Below are 6000 nucleotides of genomic sequence, written 5' to 3' on the forward strand. Positions count from 1 at the left end.
CTTACAACATTCACTTTCATAGGTACACGGTAAGTATCGTGAAGTGTTAAAATGTTATGATGCGATTAGTAGGCGTTTCTTAAAAATGATGTATTTGTTACAAAACACAAATTAAAAATACTTGAATATCATGTTTGATTTGTTTTTATTTAATTTCATTAAACTTCGAAACTTACAAAAGAAAAGTGTATTTCTTCTAAAACAAAATTGTGTTGTGAAGTTAGAGAAAGATGCTGCTATCCACTTACCTCAAGTTAACCGCTTCGAACAATGATTAACTACCCAAGTCCTCTACAATCACACTGTTCGAATCACAAAATGTATTGTCTTCTAAATAGATTTCCATTATCTACAATCTAAAAATAAATTAACAAGAAAATTCCTACTAATCTATATTACATTCGCTGTCAATTTCACTTATCAAAAAATTATTAGCTGTTATTCTCCAATTATCTAATACTTTCGCGTGAAAACATCTCTGACCCTGAGAGCCATGAGTTCACAGAAAACAAAAGTTATCGCAAGTAGCAAATTTACATATGTCTGGTGAATGCTGATTGCTCAGACACATCATTGGCGGGAGGAGAGCAGAAGAAAATTGCAATAAATACATATGGCGTTTGTGATATAGGCCTATATATATATATATACAGGATGTTTCAAAACAACACTGACAACGTTTGCGAGGTGATTCCTCACACTAAGATAAGACGAAAAGTATAGACCAACCTGGATGGACAAATACTTCTTTTCGTAGTTACAGGCTGAAAAAAAATATGAAAAAATTAACTTTGAAGACCCATAGCTCCAAAACTATAAGACCTACCGTAGTCGGATTAAGACTACACTTAGGAACTAATATGTGATCTGTCCAAAAATACATGTTTCAGAATCCTAAGATACTCACGCAACAATTTTCATAGAGCGAGTTTGATTATGGGCATTTAATTTGAAGTACTTGATATATACGTATATATATATATATATATATATATATATATATATATATATATATATATATATATATATATATAATCAATAGTACAAATGTATAGATAGACAGATAGTGCTGTATTGCATACGATAATTATTCTTGAAATTTCCTTTATACTTTCTCGGTCTGTATTATACTTTGAAAGTCAGATTCAATTTTGATTTGATTTAAGCCACTGAACAATATTTTTGTATTTTATTTTTAGTATATCTTATAACAGAAGTGACAATAGTAATAATTAGAACCCAGTAATCACATTTCCTTTTCTATGTACATATGTGGAATTAAAGGATATTGACGAATTACGTTAGTAGTGATATCATAGTGAAGTTTTATATACCGGTACATACTTTTACATATTGTACTTAATGCTACATATGCTTAAGATATGAAATATTCTTTAATTAAATAGTTCTTAGGAGTTCCACTGGACTTCTTTTTTACATGTTAGTGTGATAGATGAAAAGTACAATTTAAAGTGATGTTATACCTTTTACTACTGGTTTCTCAGTTCCCATAACATATAACAATTTTACTTCATGAATATCTAACAAAGTGCAGTACTCAGGATCTCAAAATTCTCCATACGAATACTAAAAAAGAACCGAAATTGGATGATTGTTTGAATTTGACATTTAATGACGTAGATGAAGAGTAATGAGCATTTTTGGGCAACATTATAATGGATTATATATTAAACAGTAGTTGAATGCTGTCTGCTTCAATTTGGTCTTCACGAACATGTGTACTCCTGACAAGCAGGGGTTTCGTTCGCCCCCTCTCCCGCAAGTCCTTTTCCAATAGGTGTTATAGATTTTCGCTGGGTATCACCCTAATCTCATTTGTTTCCTTCGTTACTGCAGAGCGAACAGATTTTCTGTAAACGTCACAAATAAAGAACACGACAATTTAAACTACTTGTTTATTCCTGTCGTATGATGCGAAACCAAAAATCAAGTAGAGAACATGAATTTGTTCATTACTAATATCTCTAGTTAGACAATTATTGCTAACAGCCATTAATTTCATGATTAAATAACAACTGCTTGTAGTAATACTGTCGCAGTGGTAAAAAAAAAAGTCCTTTCAAAAGCAAGATCAACAGTTTGATATAGATCATAGTTGAAATTTAGCATTCCTTTGCAGCTAAGTTTGTATGAGACGTTTATATGGATATAAACTACATAATTCCCTCTATGAAATGAAATTCAGTTTTTGAGTTTTACGTCCCTAGGTTATGCCAGCTAGGCTAAAGGAGAAAGTGATGATGAGAAATGAATGGAATGGTGGAATGAAGAAAGTGGAAGGGAACGGGAGAACCCCGAGGAAACTCACAAACACGGAGTTTGTCCACCATAAAGCTCACTTGGCGCGAGCTGGGATCGAACCTGGGACTCCACGTACCAGGGGTGAACGCTCTACCACTGAGCCACCGCGGCCCCGTGTAATACTCTCTGGTAACTGGGATTTGAAATTCTTGGCAGGTAGTTACTTTCACTTTTCGGCAACATTATTCAAATAATTTTCTCGAAGCAATGAGAAAATCAACTTTACTTCAAGATCCATTCAAAAGAAACGAGGGACTAAACACCATGAACGAACTTTCTCATCAATAAACATAGATAAGCAGTATTCCAAAAATAAAGCAGCTCTTCTTCTTCATCTAGTGGCTAAGTCCCGAACCTTTCAGACATAGATCTCGGGCTCGATACTCGGTGGAAGAGCATTGAAATTTCAAACCGTTACTAAGGATTCGGATTCCACTGAAGACTCACGTGTCTTAGAACATCGGTATAGAAAGGAACGCTAAACTCCAAATCTACCAAATCAACCAAGCTAATAAAGGATGGATGAGTAATGTTACAATAATTTAGACTACGAGTCTATTATCTAATGTTTTTAGACTATAGTCATAAATATAAGTGGAACTAGTTCATCGAATTTCTAGTACTTGTTACTCGAAAATAAGGAAGTGCAATATATACACATATGGTAGTAGAAAGCTTGGGAAGTGAATCCTCATGCGAAAACGCGAAAAAGAGTATCAATCTTGGTCAATCAACCTTAGTCCACAAGTGCGTTATTTCAAAAATACAGTGCGAAGAAAATTGATTGTACCGGTATAAAAAAAAAGCCAAAACTCGAGAGCGAAATGTTGGATAAAAGAACATAGTGATTATTTTCAGCCTAGATTCCATTAATGAACCAGTTGATATAGGGAGAGCATACATTTTTCAGGATTCTCCAGGAAAGGGGTTTCATTTTCTTCTACCTCAAAAATAGGTAGTTCCCTGAAGATTGAAACTTAAGAACGCGATTTTCTTGGAAACGTCTCTGACAGATTATATATATATATATATATATATATATATATATATATATATATATATATATATATATATATATATATATATATATATATTCATACATCAATAATTTACTAACAACCCTACAGAAGAATTCTATGAACGACACGAAGGAAGAACACTACATTTTGATCTATTTGCTTCTTGTGATTTCCTGTTGTATGATGAATAATGCGAAACAGAAGACCAGGTAGAGAACGTCAATTTGCTCATTACTAATGATTTCCGTTAGATAATTACACTAAACGACAAAAAACTTATTCTCTGGCAAACGGAAGAAAATAACTGATTTTAATAGAAATTTTCACGTAGAATTCGAATCTGCAATCAGTTATTCTCAATCACCCTCAGTTTTCCCGTGACAGAGGGATTTTCGGGAAATTTCCCTCAAATTTCCCTTTTTTTAAAATCCCTTTCATACTTGTAGCTCGGGTACCCTTAGGTATATAAACACATACATTCTATTTTATGTTAGCTTGATTTATACTTAGTAAGCCCTGTAAGTTTCATAAGAATCGCATTATTCTTTCTAGAGAAATAAACATATTTATATAAAAATATGCTATATGTGCTGTTCATTTTACCATATTCATTAGTGCAGATAAAATCACATATAACTTCCACGAAAATTACAATATAAGCACGGTTTATATCTCATTGGATTTGAAATAAAACATATTTTCAATGATGTATACACCTTGTCACCATTTTCTGTATGAGGGAATTTCTAGAGGGATTTTGTTGGAAATTCCCTTCAAAAAGTAGTTTATAAGTTTTGTTTGTCTTAACTTGCTATTTGTATCTAGTAATACAGAAACAGGAACTGCCCTAAAACATAATTTTATGTCCATTTAATAAATAATACAAAAGAAGTGAGTGGTATCTTCTTAATAAATAAACACTCACTTACCTTAATTAACATGTTTTAGTTGTCGACTTTCTTCTGTGTTTGGCCTCTGGAACATCTCTTTTGCGTGTCCAACAGCAATCAGCTAGCATTTGAGAATTCCACTGTCCCTGGTATCTCTTCTCCATGGAGGAAATGTTCTGATGAAAACGTTTCCCATGCTGATCACTAACAGCACCAAGGTTTTCAGGAAAGAAATCCAGGTGGGAGTCTAGAAAGTGAACTTTAAGGAACATGTTGCAACCCATTTCTTTGAATAATTGGAGGAAATCACTCACAATTTCACGGTAATTTGGGGCTTTATGTTTTCCTAAGAAATTCTCTGTTAAACATTTAAATGAACACCAAGCTGCTTTCTCAACCGGAGTTAAGAGATCCTCAAATTTTTGCTCACGAATCAAACATCTTATTTGGGGGCCTAGAAAAATCCCTTCCTTGATTTTAGCGTCACTAACCCGAGGAAAGTTTTCCTTAAGGTAACAAAATCCTGCATTACTTTTGTCCATTGCCTTAACAAAGTTCTTGAAGAGTCCCAACTTTATGTGAAGAGGAGGTAGAGTTATGTTATCAGGGCTGACTAGTGAGGAATAAACAACATTCTTCTGTCCAAGAGTTAATACACGCTTTGGCCATTCCTTCTTGATGTAATGTTCCGCTTTGTTCTTGCTGTCCCACTCGCAGAGAAAACAACAATGTTTCGTATAACCAAGCTGCAAACCCATTAACAAAGAAATAACTTTTAAATCACAGCAAACGGTCCACTTGTATTTCTCATACTGAATTCTTTCTAACACTATTTTGATGTTTTCATAGGTTTCCTTCATATTAGTTGCATAAGCCAAAGACACTGAAGGAAATTTGTTGCCATTGTGCAAAAGGACAGAAGCAATCTCCACTCTGTACTTATGTGCATGTCCGAGTGTATCTATCACAGCACAGACATTATTACAATACACTAAATCATTTTCTTGAGAATAGTAGTTTTGAAACTCTGTACGACGGTTTCGAAAAAACACACTTTAGTGTCACGATGGAGCAGATTCCAGCCTTTAAGTCTAGAAGCAAGAAGTTCTGCTGTATCTTGGAGAGTTTTAAATCCCGCACGAGGTCATTTAGTTTACCCTGAGTTCTCAGATGGGGACCCAATGTAGATGTGCTTCCTACATAAGTAGGATCATCTTCTTAATTTGGAACTTCAGTACCTGCCTTAAGTACGTAGTCCTCATTTACCATAAGATGAGCACGAGGTACTGGTACAGGTAATTCTGCACTGTGTGGAACTGGCCTAATTGCTGATGGCAAATTAGAGTACTGTACTATGTGCTTAGATTTACTGGTTATTCCTTTTATCTGTGTCATACAAAAGTAGCAATCTGAAGAATGAACTTTTGGTTCCCTCCAGATCATCGGTACTGCGAAGTTCATGTCTCGTTCACCATTTGTCCACCCAGTCAGACGTTTCACGCAAGTACAACAAATGTAGTGAGGAGCCCAATTCTTATCTTGGTCTCCTACACAGCAAGCAAAATATAAATGATAACACTTCCTCACAAGTGGAGTAAAACATCGACGTTGCGATTTAAATGTCAGCTCCCCACATACATAACGGAAATTGTCCGGGTGATTTAAACACTTCCTCGGCATCTTGAATCCTGTAAGGTATCACACTCCATCAATCATGAAGCAGCACAAACGTAATCTAGCTCAGTGCATCACCACACAACACAATCAAT

At 34.6% G+C, this 6000-nt stretch overlaps 1 protein-coding gene across 1 annotated transcript in view; it reads right to left on the reverse strand.

Moving 5' to 3' along the window:
• The window catches only part of LOC145661532 (aminopeptidase Q-like), a 36752-nt gene extending 36369 nt beyond the window's left edge, over positions 1-383 (reverse strand). The window contains exon 1 of the mRNA XM_081726853.1: positions 249-383. The gene's annotated coding sequence lies outside the window, so the exon portion shown is untranslated. The remainder of the gene's footprint in view (positions 1-248) is intronic.
• Between the last annotated feature and the right edge of the window lie 5617 nt (positions 384-6000).

The sequence above is a fragment of the Thermobia domestica genome, chromosome 10 (assembly GCF_964235325.1).
Source record: "Thermobia domestica chromosome 10, izTheDome1.hap1.1, whole genome shotgun sequence".
In the NCBI taxonomy this organism is placed as follows: domain Eukaryota; kingdom Metazoa; phylum Arthropoda; class Insecta; order Zygentoma; family Lepismatidae; genus Thermobia; species Thermobia domestica.